This window comes from Coregonus lavaretus, assembly GCF_964263955.1.
Source record: "Coregonus lavaretus genome assembly, contig: HAP1_SCAFFOLD_1637, whole genome shotgun sequence".
NCBI classification, from domain to species: domain Eukaryota; kingdom Metazoa; phylum Chordata; class Actinopteri; order Salmoniformes; family Salmonidae; genus Coregonus; species Coregonus lavaretus.
The window spans coordinates 90259-103595 of NW_028158507.1; the positions used below are offsets into that span (position 1 = coordinate 90259).

General features: G+C 41.5%; 1 pseudogene across 1 annotated transcript; it reads right to left on the reverse strand.

Moving 5' to 3' along the window:
• Positions 1–5786: 5786 nt before the first annotated feature.
• Positions 5787–11784, reverse strand: LOC311123886 (tissue factor-like; annotated as a pseudogene). The gene is made up of 6 exons: positions 11545–11784; positions 11155–11263; positions 9211–9404; positions 8767–8951; positions 6769–6943; positions 5787–6436 (listed from the first exon to the last, which is right to left on the reverse strand). The product of its transcript is annotated as a tissue factor-like (transcript).
• Positions 11785–13337: the final 1553 nt, after the last annotated feature.

The following is a 13337-nucleotide window of genomic DNA, read 5'->3' on the forward strand; positions in this document are numbered from 1 at the left end:
CTTGTTCTCATTTCCTTAAGACTCAGAGACTTCCGGCAGTAAGGGTTTTACAGTAAAAACATGACATAAACTGTGCCCTCTCTGTCTGACTTTGGTATGCTGTATTGTCATATCCGTATTTTTGAGTATTTATTAGGATCCCCATTAGCTGCAGCCAAAAGCTGCACTCTCGATCCACGATATGGCAGGAGATGTAAAGCCATAACACATACATTTACATTTTAGTCATTTAGCAGACGCTCTTATCCAGAGCGACTTACAGTTAGTGAATACATATATATATTTTTTTTATACTGGCCCCCGTGGGAATCGAACCCACAACCCTGGCGTTGCAAACGCCATGCTCTATCAACTGAGCTACATCCCTGCCGGCCATTCCCTCCCATACCCTGGACGACGCTGGGCAAATTGTGCGCCGCCCATGAGTCTCCCGGTCGTGGCCGGCTGCGACAGAGCCTGGATTCGAACCAGGATCTCTAGTGGCACAGTTAGCACTGCGATACAGTGCCTTAGACCACTGCGCCACTCAGGAGTACACGAGTACACTGCATTTGGAAAGTATTCAGACCCCTTGACTTTTTCCACATTTTGTTACGTTACAGCCTTAATCTAAAATGGATGAAATTGTTTTTTCCCTCGTCAATATACACAAAATACCCTATAATGACAAAGCAAAAACAGTTTTTTAGAAAATTATAAATAAAGAAAATACTGAAATATCAATATTCAGACCCTTTACTCAGTACTTTATTGAAACACCTTAGGCAGCGATTACAGACTCGAGTCTTCTTGGGTATGACGCTACAACTTGGCACACCTGTATTTGGGGAGTTTGTCCCATTCTTCTCTGCAGATCCTCTTAAGCACTGTAAGGTTGGATGGGGAGCGTCGCTGCACAACTATTTTCAGGTCTCTCCAGATGTTCGATCAGGTTCAAGTCCAGGCTCTGACTGGGCCACTCCTGCGTTGTCTTGGCTGTGTGCTTAGGGTCGTTGTCCTGTTGGAAGGTGAACCTTCGCCCCAGTCTGAGGTCCTGAGCGCTCTGGAGCAGGTTTTCATGAAGGATCTCTCTGTACTTTGCTCTGTTCATCTTTGCCTCGATCCTGACTAGTCTCCCAGTCCCTGCTGCTGAAAAACATCCTCACAGCATGATGCTGCCACCACCATGCTTCACCGTAGGGATGGTGCTAGGTTTCCTCCAGATGTGACGCTTGGCATTCAGGCCAAAGAGTTCAATCTTGGTTTCATCAGACCAGAGAATCTTGTTTCTCATGGTCTGAAAGTCTTTAGGTGCCTTTTGAGACCTTATATAAACAGGTGTGTGCCGTTCCAAATCATGTCCAATCAATTGAATTTACCACAGGTGGACTCCAATCAAGTTTTAGATTCATCTCAAGGATGATTAATGGAAACAGGATTCACCTGATCTCAATTCCAAGTGTCTGAATACTTATGTAAATAAGGTATTTCTGGGGGGGGTTTTATCCTAAAAACCTGTTTTCGCTTTGTCATTATGGGGTATTGTGTGTAGATTGATGGAAAAAAATAATTTAATCAATTTTAGAATAAGCCTGTAATGTAACAAAATGTGGAAAAAGTCAAGGGGTCTGAATACTTTCTGAATTCACTGTATGTTTTTTCAGTAGCAGACTATGATCGATAATGTAAAAAGCTGCACTGAAGTCTAACAAAACAGTTCCCACAATTTCTTTCAGTCAATCAACCTTCATTTGTGTTAGTGCCGTACATGTTGAGTGCCCTTCCCTATAAGCGTGCTGAAAGTCAGTTGTTAATTTGTTTACTGTGAAATAGCATTATAAATGGTCAAACACCATTTCTTCCAAAGGTTTACTAAGGGTCGGTAGCAGGCTGATTTAGTTAGTTATGCATGGATATGAAGGTTCAGCGTTTGTTGGTGGCATGTCCTGCCTAAGTTTACTAATCTTGGCAATGAAAAAGTCATTCAATCAGTGGGTTTTGTGATGAATGAGCCATATGATTCAATGAAGGATGGAGCTGAGTTCACCTTTTTGCCCAACATTTCCTTTATAGAGCTGTGAGCTGTGTCTTGTGTGTCTGAAACCATATGAGTTCATACTCCATTATCTCTATGTTGATACTCAGATTCTCTGACTGGAACACTATGTGTTGAGAGGCCCCTACTTTCCTCTCATCGTCACTGCAGTGTGACTTCCTTTCATGGATATGTGAATCTCTGGTGGAGTTGAAAGAGAGACCCCTCCTTACCTCGATGACTCACCCAGGAAACAATGCCCCCTCCCAGCGCTGAGGTGGGTGTGTTGGGCTGGTGTCACTGAATGCAGGACAGATGGGCTTCCTTCCCGTTGGGACAGGTCTGCCTCACCGGACATTTTATGATTTGTAAATAATTAGTACATGTTAGTGCATTTGTCTCCCTGTATTGTAACATGGACACATTTGTTTAAGGTAATGTCATGACAGATACTCACCATTGCATACGATCACTCACACTGTCATGGGCATGGCATTATCCAAGTATAGGCCTATTCTAGAAGATTAGACTGCACTCAATCAGTGACGGATTAAATAATCAATTGGATCAGCTAGAAAACAGATTGAGACAAAATAATATGAGAATATTATCCTTATCAGAGGATGAGGAAAAAGGGGACCTTTCCAGCTACGTGATCAAGCTGATATCGGAGGAGCTTGGCGTGGATGTGTCGACGGAGGATCTGGACCGATGCCATCGGATCGGCGTGAATCAGAAGAATGCTAAATACCCTTGCATTGGGAATCTTTAATGTAAAGAACTATCAGACCAAAGTCAACATTCTGAGGGGGAAAGGAGATCAAGGTCCATGGCCAGTCCATTTGATTTTTCCAGGACCTGTCTGCTAGACTGAGGAAAAAACGCCAGCAATTAATTACGATCAGACAGTCGCTGGAGGAAAAAGGAATAAAGTCTCAACTCAACAGTACTGTGGGTATGGAAGGGAACACAGAGAATGGAGTTCACAAGTGCCGATAAAGCCCTGAACAGGCTGCAGCAAACCTTTCCAGTTGAAAGATTGCTCAATGCCCTGAGGAGAGGCAGAAGCGGAAAAAACAGATATGCACACTAGGCTACATACAGTGATGCCCAAGACCAGCTTACCGTAAATTGAGACAATATTCCTTCCCCCTCCCCCCAATACAATTTAGACTCTATTGTCCCCAAGTAACTGTTCTTCTCCAGGAAGTAACGATAGAATAAGACAATGCCAGTGAGATACATGGACACTGGAAAGACAATATAAAAGAGGAACTATAGCATGTAAGTCAATAATTGTCAATAATTGTTCTATGGATGTGTGTGTGTGTGGGTGAGAGTGTGAGAGTGGGTGTATGTGTGGGTATGTGTCAGTGCATATGAATGGGAAAGTGAGGGAGGGTGAATGTGGATGTGTGTGGGAGGGAGGGCGGGAGAGAGTGGGTGTGCAGAGGCATGGGGTGTATGTTGTGTGTAAATGAAGGAGAATGGATGAGTGGGTGGATGTATAGAGGGGTGTAGAGGTGTATGAGAAGAGGGGAGGGGGGGAAGACAGAGGTGGGGATAAACTGGGCTTGGGTGGGTAAGGGAGGGCAAGGAGGGGAGGTGGTGATAAGCTTGGCTTGGGGGGTGCAAGGGTGGGTAAGGATATGAGGGTGGGACAAGCTTGGCTTTGGGGGGGCAAAGGGGAGTAAAGATGGGAGGTGGGGATAAGCTTGGCTTGGTCGGGGTAAAGGGGTGGGGAACAGGGAGGGGGTGGTGGAGAGGGATGGATTTGGTTTGGGAGAGAGAGAAGGAAGGAAGGAAGGAAGGACTTCATTATACTTCAATGTAATTGTTTTTCTTTTCTTTTTTATGACTTGTAAACCCGTGGTAAAATGAATTAGAGTTCTGGACAGATTAGGAAAGGATGTTAAATCATTATTATTCATTGTTTATCATTACAATTAAGATGTAATGGTGGTTATTGGTGAGAATGGAGAGGGGCTATATCCGGGGGATTGGGATGGGGTGACTGGGAGGGCATCAGACACTTCTCTGAGGTGTGCGTGAGGCCCCCACTCATCCCATTTCAGTCTCTCGGAGGACCCACTCACCCCAAGCAGAACCCCACTAGCCACTATACTTTAATTTAATTTATAAGGTAATACAAACCAACCACAGTATTTAAGTAGCAGTCTTTCTTTACATTTTTACATTTTAGTCATTTAGCAGACACTCTTATCCAGAGCGACTTACAGTTAGTGAGTGCATACATTATTTTATTTTTTCATACCCCCTTGGGAAACGAACCCACAACCCTGGCATTGCAAGCGCCATGCTCTACCAACTGAGCTACACAGGGCCAAAAGTATGTACAATGTACAGTTGAAGTCGGAAGTTTACATACACTTAGGTTGGAGTCATTAAAACTCGTTTTTCAACCACTCCACAATTTTCTTGTTAACAAACTATCGTTTTTGCAAGTAGGTTAGGACATCTACTTTGTGCATGACACAAGTAATTTTTCCAACAATTGTTTACAGACAGATTATTTCAATTATAATTCACTGTATCACAATTCCAGTGGGTCAGAAGTTTACATGCACTAAATTGACTGCTTCTGATAGGCTAAGTGACATCATTTGAGTCAATTGGAGGTGTACCTGTGGATGTATTTCAAGGCCTACCTTCAAACTCAGTTCCTCTTTGCTTGACATCATGGGAAAATCAAAAGAAATCAGCTAAGACCTCAGAAAAAAATGGTAGACCTCCACAAGTCTGGTTCATCCTTGGGAGCAATTTCCAAACGTCTGAAGGTACCACGTTCATCTGTACAAACAATAGTACGCAAGTATAAACACCATGGGACCACGCAACCGTCATACCGCTCATGAAGTAGACGCGTTCTGTCTCCTAGAGATTAACGTACTTTGGTGCAAAAAGTGCAAATCTATCCCAGAACAACAGCAAAGGACCTTGTGAAGATGCTGGAGGAAACAGGTACAACAGTCTCTATATCCACAGTAAAACGAGTCCTATATCGACATAACCTGAAAGGCCACTCAGCAAGGAAGAAGCCACTGCTCTAAAACCGCCATATAAAAGCCAGACTACAGTTTGCAACTGCACATGGGGACAAAGATCGTACTTTTTGGAGAAATGTCCTCTGGTCTGATGAAACAAAAATAGAACTGTTCGGCCATAATGACCATTGTTATGTTTGGAGGAAAAAGGGGGTTGCTTGCAAGCCGAAGAACACCATCCCAACCGTGAAGCACAGGGGTGGCAGCATCATGCTGTGGGGGTGCTTTGCTGCAGGAGGGACTGGTGCACTTCACAAAATAGATGGCATCATGAGGAAGGAAAATGATGTGGATATATTGAAGCAACATCTGAAGACATCAGTCAGGAAGTTAAAGCTTGGTCGCAAATGATCTTCCAAATGGACAATGACCCCAAGCATACTTCCAAAGTTGTGGCAAAATGGCTTAAGGACAACAAAGTCAAGGTATTGGAGTGGCCATCACAAAGCCCTGACCTCAACCCAAGTTAAACAATTTAAAGGCAATGCTACCAAATACTAATTGAGTGTATGTAAACTTCTGACCCAATGGGAATGTGATGAAATAAATAAAAGCTGAAATAAATCATTCTCTCTACTATTATTCTGACATTTCACATTCTTATGTAAACATCCGACTTCAACTGTATATATACAGTGAGGGAAAAAAGTATTTGATCCCCTGCTGATTTTGTATGTTTGCCCACTGACAAAGAAATGATCAGTCTATAATTTTAATGGTAGGTTTATTTGAACAGTGAGAGACAGAATAACAACAAAGAAATCCAGAAAAACGCATCTCAAAAATGTTATAAATTGATTTGCATTTTAATGAGGGAAATAAGTATTTGACACCCCCTCTCAATCAGAAAGATTTCTGGATCCCAGGTGTCTTTTATACAGGTAACGAGCTGAGATTAGGAGCACACTCTTAAAGGGAGTGCCCCCACTCTTCAACAATGTCTCATATCAAAGATAAACACATTACCACAAATTAATGATAAGACTTTATTATGAAAATGCCATTAAAATCAAACAGAGTACCATAATATGACCAGATTCCACAGTTTTGGTTTGATTATTTTACATCATGTTCTGTCATCTAACTGTTTGGTATTAATATATATTAAAGATCTCCAGACAATGCTCATGCAAAACAATTTAGTTTAAACATATAAACTATCTACTGAGACCTTTAAAGCATGAATATATTTTCTATATGGCAAAATGTGTAGAATTGTAGGAAATTAACTTAAAACTTCTCTCTACCGTCTCCACTAAAATGTTTTGCCGCGAGGTGGGAGGCTTCCCACAACCGAATCTCGCTTAGGGCCCCCAAAAGACTGGGATGAACCCAGTGATCACTCCGATCCGATACTCTGGAGAAGAATGTATAATGGCCAACATGAATTATCGAGTTACAGAATATATTAAAACAGGAACAAATGTCCTTAATGAACACAACTTGTCAAAAAGATCAAGGCTTTCCCGTGAGGCAGAAATGTATACTAGAGAATAAAAGACACCAACCCTGCTACAGTACACCTCAGTAGTACTATTTATCACGATAATATATACGTATACCACTTAGCAGATGCTTTAATCCAAAGCCACTTCCAGTATAGTGACAGTGAGTGCATACATTTTTAGTATGTGTATGTGATCCCTGCGGGACTTGAACCCATGACCTTGGCATTGCTAGTATCCTTACCTTCAAATAAATACTTTCCGTCGCCCGGTGAGCACTGTCTTTGACTGAGCTCTCCCAGCTGTTTGTCTGTGCTGCGGGAGGGGATGTAGGCCTGCACGTTGAAGCAGTAACTCACCCCAGGATCTACATCCCCCTCTTCTAGCTCTATCTCACTGCTTGCAGAGATCTTTGTTTTCTAGAGGGAGAATTACATAAAGAAGGGGTTATATTATGTCTTTTCTTATGTATTTAATTTGTATAACTTGTTCATTACTGTTTTACTATCATAAAACAATCATATATTCATAACACACATAGAGAGATTTCCCATGCAATATAATCAGAAGTAAGATTGGCCAAACTCATATCATCCACTTAATGCATTTAATTTACACTGAACAAAAACAAAAATATGAACGCAACATGCAACAATTTCAAAGATTTTACTGAGTTACAGTTCATTTAAGGAAATCAGTCAATTGAAATAAATTAATTAGGTCCTTATCTATGGATTTCACATGACTGGGAATACAGATATGCATCTGTTGGTCACAGATACCTTAAAAAAAAGGTAGCGGCATGGATCAGAAAAACAGTCAGTATCTGGTGTGACCATCATTTGCCTCATGCTGCATGACACATCTCCTTCGCATAGAGTTGATCAGGCTGTTGACTGTGGCCTGTTGATCAGGCTGTTGATGTTGTTCCACTCCTCTTCAATGTCTGTGCGAAGTTGGTGGATATTGGCAGGAACTGGAACATGCTGTCGTACACGGCTATCCAGAGCATCCCAAACATGCTCAATGAGTGACATGGCTGGTGAGAATGCAGGCCATGAAAGAACTGGGACATTTTCAGCTTCCAGGAATTTTGTACAGCTCCTTGCGACATGGGGCCGTGCAAAATCATCCTGAAACATGAGGCGATGGCGGCTGATGAATGGCACGACAATAGGTCTCAGGATTTCGTCACCGTATCTCTGTGCATTCAAATTGCCATCGATAAAATACATTTGTGCTTGTTGTCCGTAGCTTATACATGCCCATACCATAACTCCACCGCCACCATGGGGCACTCTTGTTCACAATGTTGATATCAGCAAACCACTCGCCCACACAACGCCATCTGCCCGGTACAGTTGAAACCGGGATTCATCCGTGAAGAGCACACTTCTCCAGCATGCAAGTGGCCATCGAAGGTGAGCATTTGCCCTCTGAAGTCGGTTACGACACCGAACTGCAGTCAGGTCAAGACTCTGGTGAGGACGACGAGCACGCAGATGAGGTTCCTTGAGACAGTTTCTGACAGTTTGTGCAGAAATTCTTCAGTTGTTCAAACCCACAGTTTCATCAGCTCTCTGGGTGGCTCATCTCAGATCATCCTACAGGTGAAGAAGCCGGATGTGGAGGTCCTGGACTGGCGTGGTTACACGTGGTCTGCGGTTGTGAGGCCAGTTGGACGTACTACCAAATTCTCTAAAACAGCTCTGGCAACAGCTCTGGCAACAGCTCTGGTGGACATTCCTGCAGTCAGCATGACAATTTAATGCTCCCTCAAAACTTGAGACATCTGCGGCATTGCATTGTGTGACAAAACTTCACATTTTAGAGTGGCCATTTATTGTCTCCAGCACAAGGTGCACCTGTGTAATGATCATGCTGTATAATCAGCTTCTTGATATGCCACTCCTGTCAGATGGATGAGTTATCTTGGCAAAGGAGAAATGCTAACAAACAGGGATGTAAAGAAATGTGTGCACAAAAATTTGAGAGAAATATGCTTTTTTGCGTATGGAACATTTATGGGATCTTTTATTTCAGCTCATCAAACATGGGACCAACACTTTACATGTTACTTTTATATTTTTGTTCAGCATAATTAAATTCCTTGACTTGCTCCTTTAAGGAGCCTACATCATTGACAAATGTCCTCTATGTCATTTGCTTCGACCCCAGGCCCTACAGTACTTTTAGGAAAGTGTAGGGCTGCCATTTTTATTACCCTCCCCTTTGAGCTTACCTTGCCCCTGCTTGTTGCTTTCCCGAAGGTGACTTTGTACTGCAGCTCATCAGCAAAGACATCCCGGATGGTTCTCTGTTGGTTCTGCTCATTGAACAGGGCTGTGGGAGGGTCTTCTACATACAGGGTGATCTTCTTCTTGTCTTTGCTCACCTCAATCTTGAACTCAGGTCTGCCTATAAGCGCTGGAAGGGAAATAACACGAGAGGTTGACATGCTTGCTTGTCACACCTGGCGCCACTTGGTGACACTGGCATGCAGTTGGAATAGAAAACAAAGAAAGTCTTCTTTCTCCCAGTGATTTATGGAATGACCAACATTTCAACACTGGCATGCAGAAAATGTGCCCTGATACATGGCTGTTGATTCCTATGGCACCACAGGTGTCAACAGCCATGTATCAGGGCATGCGGAAAATGTGTCATTGTATGGTGGGGTACCTACTGTCATTGTAAGGGGTGAACCTCTCCGACCTTGTGTGGGGGAACTCTATGAGGTCAGAGTTCACACCAAGTAGGGGTTTTGAGAGGACATCAGCGGAGTATATGGCCTTCAGGTCCCCGAGAGAGTTGGACAGGTCACACTCTGTCGCCATAGTCCTGATACAGTGTTGGTTCTTCTCTCTGTTCTGACCAATTCTGAAATAAAGAAGATATTTATGTTTGAGTCACAACATCATTCTGATACTGTTAGCGTTCCTCTCTCTGTTCTGGCCAACACTGAAATAGACATAATGGTAGGTTTCAGTCAAAGGATTATTATTATCTTCAAACATGTTTTTTTGTTGCATTTAGGTCGTTCATTGGGTCTGGATTGGAATCTTAGTTCAACAATAAGAAAAGTACCAAATGTTAATCTTTGACTTGCAGGCCTCTGCACCACATATCACACACATTGCACTTCACTAAAACAAAGATTTGTATTCTTTATTTTTTCAGCTCCAAAACCCCTTGATCTATTTGCCAGTACACTGCAAATTGGCCAGTGTTGAATTTTCAGTAACATTTCTAGTGTTGATTCAGGAGTTAAAGTGGTGTAAAAGAACACTCGGTAGTGTAAAAGAACCCCCAGTATTGGTGTTAATAACCAGAGTTATTGTTTTACACTGTGGACATTAAAACAGTCCCATCAAATCCACACCCATCTCTTTCATATTTCCCAGCATGCTCTACTGCAGGTAGATTTTTTAGGATTGTTTTTAATATCTGTGTTTTTGCATGTAGTCTACATTGATTGATTGATTAATCTTATGCTACACAAAGATAAATAACACATTTTTCTAAACTAATCCAATCAGTTAGTAAGATGTATTGCACCCATTACTGAAATGGTTGTTCCCATTTAAATGGTTTAAGTAGTGTTTTTTTTAATCAAGTTTACTAACCCTGCCAATTAATTCTGAATGCAGGTTGCAGGTGAATAAAAAAATCTAACGTGGATGTCCTAACTCTGGCTGCATTGCAATAGCAATTCCACATTACTTTACAAGCCAGCATAACGTGACTTGCAGGCCTGATGTGGCATTTTAACCAGGAGTTTTGTAACACCACTGTGTTAGAGTAAAAAAGGGCCATCAACTAGACCAATAAGTAAGGCCTTATGATATACAGTATGTAATGTATTGTCACAGAGTTTAATTTTAATGATAACATTCGCCTAGGAACTCACTTGTTGAAAGCCACAGGACTTTACATGGAATGAATTCAGCAACTAACAAATACAGTCAAGGGTGTTAACTCTACAATTTACTCAAAAAGAAAATGAACCCTGGGAAATATGCAAATTAGGCGTTTTCTGTGTATAATTCTGAAAACTCTTTTGGCAGATCAATAGTGTAGTCTGACCGCATCAGTTCTGCCCTCCTACTGCCTTCCAACACATCACCCTGACTCTTCAGGGTCAGAGACTGAGTCTGGGAATAGGTTAGTGCAGACCTCCCACGATAACTGTCATGCGTCAGTGTGTAGCGGTAGGACAGAGTCGGGTGCAGGACACAGAACTTAGTCAACGACGTACTTTACTTGTCACAAGTAAATAAACATATCTTCCACGCAGGGAAGAAAATACCGACTCGCATGTCAATGACAACGAACATTCACGCACAACACCATGCGGGAACCAGAGGGTAAAATAGGGAAACAAATTATTGTAATTGGAACCAGGTGTGTGCAATATAGACAAAACAAGTAGAACACAGAAACATAGATCGGTGGCAGCTAGTACTCCGGTGACGACGAACGCCAAAGCCTGCCCGAGCAAGGAGGAGGAGCAGTCTCGGCTGAATTCGTGACAATAACGTGGTTATAGGCAACATATTTTTAATATTTCATTGTTATCTCTTCCTGTAAGTGCAAAAACCAGTAATCAGTATGTAAATTAATTACTTACACAGAATATTCAACGGTGTATGAAAAGTTGGAAGGTTCAGGATCCCACATAAGCAGTGTTTTGAAGTTGATCGACAACCAGGAAACATTCTGTGCCTTGGGATAGTCCCCTACAAGAAGAGCAAGATCAGTTAACTACATGTAATGTTAGACATTGAGTGAAAGGTAAATAATTAGGGACAGTGTGCCTTTTCATAAGAGGGTCACAGGGTACATTGCCTGTACTGTAAACCAGGCTGGTCCCAAGAAGTTGGCAACAAAACATTTGGACATTATGGCTTTTAAATAATGCAGTAGGCCGATATGCATAAGTATTTTATTTATCCATACTATTTGTCTAGTGTACAGCTTTTAGGATTGTAGGCTATATTTTAATTGCCACTTGACTCACCTGAAACACAGTTTGTAAAGAAGAGTACAGTACACAATGTCATAAAAAACATTTTCCTTTCCATTTTCATCATTTTATATTCCAACAGGTCAGTATAAAAACAGTAATCCGATCGGATTGATCCGTGTACGGTTATTTTAAGCAATATCCGACCTTAAACAACGAAGACGGATAATAATTTCGACTGCATGAATTCATTTTTCTAATGTCGTCTAGAAGATTGAATTAATGAACAGAGACAGTGTGGGCGTAGAGAGGAGGGTCTGCTACAGGATACGTGTTCTAGCGGTTTCAAAGTAAAAGCTATGTGACTATCTGACGTTACCTGACCATCGCTCCATCTAGCTAGCTTCTATAGGTTAGTTATAATAAGGGCCACGAACAAGTAACGTTAGTAAGTTATCTAGCAAACTAGCTAGCTGCCTTCAATGATTGATGGCTTTCCTGACAGACAAGACAGGGAGTGTGCGTGCGCGCTCTATCTGTGTATACACTGTCCAAGGATCGTTCAAGACTATTCAGCCCCAGCTGACACGGCTTACATAGGCTACCAAGTTTTGACCATCACCCTCTCTCTCTGCCATCAGGTGTTTATGAATTAATTATCAGCAGTGATGTGAAATACTTAAGTAAAACTACTTTAAAGTACTACTTAGGTCGTTTTTTAGGGTATCTGTACTTAACTGTTACTTTTTGCTCCATCAATTTTCCCTGACACCCAAAAGTACTTGTTACATTTTTTATGCTTAGCAGGACAGGAAAATGGTCAAATTCACGCACTTCTCAAGAGAACATTCTGGTCATCCCTACTGCCTCTGAACTGGCTGACTCACTAAACACACATGCTTCCTTTGTAAATTATGTCTGAGTGTTGGAGTGTACCCCTGGCTGTCTGAAAAAGAAAAGAAAATGGTGCTGTCTGTTTTGCTTAATATAAGGAATTTGAAATGATTTATACTTTTACTATTTTTACTCAAGTAGTATTTTACTAGGTGACTTTTACTTGAGTCATTTTCTATTAGGGTATTAGGGTATACTTCCTCTTCCTCCCTCAGGTCTGCCTTCTTTGTGTTCTCAGCAGAGTTCCGTCCGACGGTCAAACAGGAGTTCCCAGGTAAACTAATGATGATGATAGTATTACTAACAGGAGTTCCCAGGTAAACTAATGATGATGATAGTATTACTATTAGGAGTTCCCAGGTAAACTAATGATGATGATAGTATTACTAACAGGAGTTCCCAGGTAAACTAATCATGATGATAGTATTACTAACAGGAGTTCCCAGGTAAACTAATGATGATGATAGTATTACTAACAGGAGTTCCCAGGTAAACTAATGATGATGATAGTATTACTAACAGGAGTTCCCAGGTAAACTAATGATGATGATAGTATTACTAACAGGAGGTCCCAGGTAAACTAATCATGATGATAGTATTACTAACAGGAGTTAAAGTATTACTAACAGGAGTTCCCAGGTAAACTAATCATGATGATAGTATTACTAACAGGGCCTAAAAACATTTTGGTCCACCAGCAACTGTGGAATGTCATTTTTCACCTGGTCGGCGATTGGAACCAGCGACCTTTCGGTTGCTGGGACAGCGCTCTTCACCACTAAGCTACCTATTTGGTTAAAACTGTGATAATAACAGTACTGTATTAGTGGTATTAGGTTAAAACAGTAGTAATATCAGTACTGTATTAGTGGTATTAGGTTAAAACAGTAGTAATATCAGTACTGTATTAGTGGTATTAGGGTAAAACAGTAGTAATATCAGTACTGTATTTG